This window comes from Balaenoptera borealis (assembly GCF_965194805.1).
Source record: "Balaenoptera borealis genome assembly, chromosome: 5".
Classification (NCBI taxonomy): Eukaryota; Metazoa; Chordata; class Mammalia; order Artiodactyla; family Balaenopteridae; genus Balaenoptera; species Balaenoptera borealis.
Genome location: NC_138862.1, coordinates 95,188,506 through 95,194,532, shown reverse-complemented (window position 1 = coordinate 95,194,532; position 6,027 = coordinate 95,188,506).

Sequence of the window (6,027 nt, the reverse complement as noted above, 5' to 3'; positions counted from 1 at the left end):
ATTTGTCATTATTGGTTAGAATTTGAACCTAAGTATGTCTGTTTCAAAGCAGCACCTGTGTGGTTTGTGAGTCTCAGGGGAATCACTGCGATTGCTTTGTTATGTTCTCAGGCCTGATGACTTTGGAATTTTTATAAATGGTCCACAAACAAATGAAGTAATGAAACCAGTCTTCATCACCACTGAGCAGGAAGATCACTACCAGTTACTAAACGGGCTTGAGCGATGGACTGGAAATCCAAACCAAGCCTCAGAAATCAGGGATTCCAGCCAGGTCCCGCTACCAGAGGACAGTCTGTCCATTTACCCGAAGAACTAATATAGCCTCCCAACTCAGAGGGCTAACATCATCCGTGCTCCCAAACCGGACTCAGGCAACCATGGCCTGCCTGTCACTCACTTACTCACTCATTCATTCATCAGATGTTTATTGAGCATTTACTATGTGTAGACCCTGAGCTCTGCATGGTGTTTGATATTTATACATCAAAAGAGTCTCTCCTAGTTGGAAAGTCAAAAGGACATTGAGTTCTTAGACAGAGGAGCAGTCGTAGGAGGAAACCTAAACATATATATTATCTGACAAGATTCTCCTTTAAACTAAGCTTGAGGAAATTTGAAAAAGTTTCCCAAGAGTAAGAAATTATAAATGGAAATTAAGTGTAGTATCCATTGTTACTAACTCATGGTGTATAAAAATATCAATGGTATTCTCTTCAAAGCACAAAATGTACCTTTTTACATTGAACCAAAACTCCCATGAGCAAATTACAAACAGAATATTTCTGGCAAAGCAGATGATACTAAAAGGACTCGTGTGAAAGATGCCTCAGCTTGATAACCTGTGGAGAATGCCCGTTATTCTTAATCACAGTTTACTGATAGGTATTCATTAATTATAATAATATTTTGTAGATCCATGTATCCTTTCATCCCTAATTCTCAGAGTGCTTTACAACTAGTAATTAATTTATCCAACATCTTAGGGACAAATTTAGAGTTAACTTCCAGCACTGATGCTCAGAATACCTTACTCAGAAGTTTTAGACCCAGACCATCCTTTTGTTGCCTGAGGCCTTGGAATGAGGATCAAACAGTTCTCAAATTGTACCCAGAGGGGAACAGAAGGAAACCCAACAGAAGGAAACACTTCATATGCTGTCAAAGGAAGAAATTCCCAGTGTGGGAAAGTCATAACTGATGGTGGCATTTGCAGCTGGTGTGACCTCTTGGGTAAACCAGAATGTGGAGTTACAGGAAAAAGTTCCCTGAGTCTCACTAAAATGCCTGATATCAGCTTTCAGAAGAGGAGAGAAGTACACTGTTCAATGACCCAACTCCACCCAAGGTGCAGGCTAAGAGGTGGTGTGGTGAGGAGGGGAGAGCGCTGGCACGGAGTCCAGGGACGGCGCTGCCAGCACTGGCTCCACCACGGCATGGCTGTGTGACCTGGAGGGAGTCGCTTCACCTCTCTGAGCCTTTTTTTCTTCATCCACAAAATTAGTTTGGATGAGTTTGGAGCCATATGTCACAAATGAGCAGCCTGCGTGACAATGTTGGCTAGTAGCCCTGTTTTATTTGGCCCACACAGTGTTTTGAAAATGCCTGTATTTCCGGTTTTACTCAGCCCTGACCTTTCCTTCTGACCTTATTCCCAGTGTTCCTCACTCATGTTTGTCACTCTCCTGACCTCTGGAGGCATTTGAGGTGGCAATCCCCAGGTGAGATTGCCTCTGATGCTGCTTCCAGCCCTGCTAACCAGGTCGTAGGAGATTACTAAGCCTCAGCAGTCAGGTAGGAGAAGAATTACAGAACTCTGAAGCTTTGGCGTGCTCTTCCAGACTCTCCCATCTGTGAGCTGATGATATAATCTCCTAGGCCTCTTCCTATAGATCCCTGACAGCCAAGCTCTCCATGGCAGTCACAGAATTAGCCTTTTCTGTCTCTTGTACACAGTGAGTGATAGCACACAGCTTAGGTCCCTCATTTATTTTCTAATTCCCTCTCCTTGACTCTCAGAGGCCAGCTAGGGGAAATCACCCACAGGGCAAAGAAGCTTTGTCAAGAGCAAGGATTGAATCAATGATGGAGGAAAGAGAGGTGGGAAAGGAAAGGTAAATGCTGTGGGAGGATTTCCCCCCCAAAATTTAAGTTAGAGAGGGGCCTTAAAGTCAGGCTATTCGTTTCTAGGGCTATCTTTTGTAGATCCCCAACCTTCTGGCTCTTACTGCGTGCTTTCCTAGTTGAGTAGGTTTCACTGAGCTCCCCAGGGGGACTCCCTTTCTGCAGGGGAATTTGTTCATGCTGACCCCAGGGCACGCAGCTGCGGTGAGCCTCTGGGACACAGGCTGTCTGTACAATGCAACCCTGTATCGCAGAAACTTCCCCACACACGTTCGCACACAGGAGTTCTGTCATTAACACAGTGCTGGTCATGGGGTGGAATGCACGAAGGGTGGAAAACAGCTTCTTTCTCAAAAGCTTTCTTTTTATGAGCTTGGCCCCCCTGACAACTTGGAATTTTCTTTTGTAGCTGAAAAAATATATTTCTCTTAAACAGGACCCAGGCAGTTGTGTAACCTCAAAGATCTGTTGGCCAAACAGTTAAGTGAGACAAGAGTCAAAAAGGACCCAGCTGCAGATTAAAATCAAGCTGATTCTATGAGCCACATAATAATTGTGGCTTAGCATTCAACTTTCCTTTCTTAAATGGTTAATTTTCTTCCTGATCATAAAAGTCAAGCATACTCACTGTTGAAAACAAAGGGAGTGAATAATCACCCCTAACTTCACTACCGAAATATTTCATTTTAGCACATTTTCTAGAGACTTTTTGCTTTGCACTGTAATATCTTTTTTTATATTGAGGTATAATTGACATTTAACATTATACTAGTTTCAGGCGTACAACATAATGATTCAATATTTGTATGTATTGTGAAATGATCACCACAATAAGTCTAGTTAATATTCGTCACCATACATAGTTACAAAAATTTTTTTCTTGTGATGAGGACTTTCAATATCTACTCTCTTAGCAACTTTCAAATGCGCACTACACTATTGTTAACTATTGTCACCACGCTGTATTACATCCCCATGACTTAATTATTTTATGACTGGAAGTTTGTACCTTTTGACTCCCTTTCAATCATTTTGCCCATCTCCACCTCTGGCAACCACCAATCTGTTCTATCCATGAGCTTGGTTTTTTGCTGGTGGTGGTGGGTTTTGTTTTGTTTTGTTTGTTTGTTTTATTAGATTCCATGTATAAGTGAGATGATATAGTATTTGTCTTTCTCTGTCTGACTTTTTCACTTAGCATAACGCCTTCAAGGATCATCCATGTTGTTGCAAAAGGCAAGATTTCATTCTCCTTTGGCTTAATAGTATTCCTTGTATACATGTACCACATCTTTATCCATTCATCATTAAGAGGCATCCATATCTTGGCTATTGAAAACATGCTGCAATGAACATTAGGTGCATATATCTTTTCTGTTATTTTTCTTTTAAACCCATTTTATTAAGGCAAGTTGCAGCTATTAGGTATGCTTACATGTATTTGTCACATTTAATTTGTCACATTATAAATTTATTTATTTATTTATTTTTGGCTGTGTTGGGTCTTCGTTGCTGCGCATGGGCTTTCTCTAGTTGCGGTGAGCTGGGGCTACTCTTTGTTGTGGCGCGGGCTTCTCATCACAGTGGCTTCTCTTGTTGCGGAGCACGGGCTCTAGGCGTGTGGGCTTCAGTAGTTGTGGCATGTGGGCTTCAGTAGTTGTGGCATGTGGGCTTTAGTAGCTGTGGCTCATGGGCTGTAGAGCGCAGGCTCAGTAGTTGTGATGCACAGGCTTAGTTGCTCCGCAGCATGTGGGATCTTCCCAGACCAGGGCTCAGACCCATGTCCCCTGCACTGGCAGGTGGATTCTCAACCACTGCACCACCAGGGAAGCCCCATATATCTTTTCAAATTAGTGTTTGCATTTTCTTTGGATAAATACCCAGAAGTGGAATTGCTGAGTCATATGGTAGTTCTCTTTTTAATTTTTTGAGGAACCTCCACATTGTTTTCCATAGTGGCTGCACCAGTTTACCTTCCTCCCAACAATGCACAAGGGTTCCCTTTTCCCAACATCCTTGCCAACATTTATTATTAGTTGTCTTTTTGATAATAGCCATTCTGATAGGTGTGAGGTGATAGCTCATTGAAATTTTGATTTGTATTTCCCTGATGATTAGTGATGTTGAGCATCTTCTTATACACTTATTGGTCATCTGTATGTCTTCTTAGGAGAAATCTAGTCAGATCCTCTGTCCATGTTAAAATCAGGTTTTTTTTTGCAATTCATGAGTTCTTCATATATTTTGGATATTAGCCCCTTATCAGATATATGACTTGCAAATATTTTCCCCCATTCAGTAGGTTGCCATTTCATTTTGTTGATGGTTTCCTTTGCTGTGCAGAAGCTTTTAGGAATATCTTTTTAAAAGTAGTTGAGATCATACTAGTCTCATCTCTTAAAGTCACATTTTTCTTTCAGGATATTATGAAATCTCTCTCAGGGAGGATAGAAGGCTTATGTCATTTAAATTATTTGTAATAAGATTTTCAGTGGTTTAGGAGAGATGGGAACATTTGTCCAGGACCACAGAGTTTCAGCCATCAGGAGAGGAGATTCAATACTTCTTAAAAAAATGCCATGGGTTATAGTTTTATTAGACTTAAGCTGTGGAACCAAAGTCTCAAATTCTTACCCACATACATCTTAGATATGACTTCTAGCCATCTATTCAGATTCACTATTAATAAAAATACTTGCGAAAATAACTCTATATTTTATTCCTATTATTATTTCCTTACAAACCTCTGAGATCTGACTTAGAATCTGTAGATTTTAAAGGAGGCTTGGGAGCTGTCCCAGTGTATCCCCACATCCCAAGGATTTTGCCCTGGGACTATAAACAAGTAGTCTTCATTGGGGAGAGTACACATAAGGAAAGGAGGAGCTAAAAAGTGTTCTGGTGTTAAAAATTTTTAAGTTTATGCTAAATGACGATGTGTTCAGCCTCAAGCTTTAAACAGATTGCGTAGCAGTCTAGGAAACATGAGCTTCAGCAAGAGAACCAGTACCCCATCAACACATTTCCCTTGGTATATCCATCTGCACAGCGAAGAGACTGCAAGATGAAGAGTAGCTGAGGAATTACACAAGGTGGAGGACAGCAGTACCAGGAGTAACGGGTCTTGCTCTGCTCTAGCCTGGCCAATCCCAGATTCAGGGCGTGGAGACCCCCGATGCTGCCACACAAGGCAGTTCTCAAGGATGCAATGTGTTCAGGGCTCTTTGCCCCTGATTAAGATGTGCACCAGGGCCACGCTGATGATGGCCTTTCCGTGTGGTAGTTAATAGAGACATGAGCATGGTCGACCCCTTTAGCACGTCAAGGTGGAAACAGGAGGCAGGAAAGGAAATGAAAGGAGCAGGGAGCACAATTAATGTGAACTTTCCCAAAAAGCCCAGGTAAATAGCATCTTTCAAAATTCCAGCACTTAATCTATTCAGACCTTGGAAAACAAGCAATTTGTCTAAAACTGGGTGTTTACTAAATGGGCATAGTATTTAGGGGGCATTAATGCTTAAGAGCTTTGCTGAAATCTGTACAGAACTCACTCTGCACAATAAGGAGAGGGCTGAGAGAAAGTAGGGGACCTCTTGTCAGCTCCTCAGGTGCGCCCCCCATTCCTCAGAGTGGGGGCCACTGCCGCTCCTGCCCTGTGGTTTCAGTTGCCAAATCTGATTGAGTCAGAAAGCCTACCTGCCAGACTCCGGAGGATTTCCTGCTGCCTGGCTGGCTCCTTTGGTGTCAGCCATGGCTGGAATGGGATGGAGTCTGGGTGTCGCCTGCCTCAGCGGTTGAGCTTTTGCAAAGTCCCAGCAGCCCCTGCTCACTTGCCCCATATTGCTAAGATCAGAGCACTGTGCTGTATATCTGAACCCCTAGAGGTACTAACAGAGGTCCTCT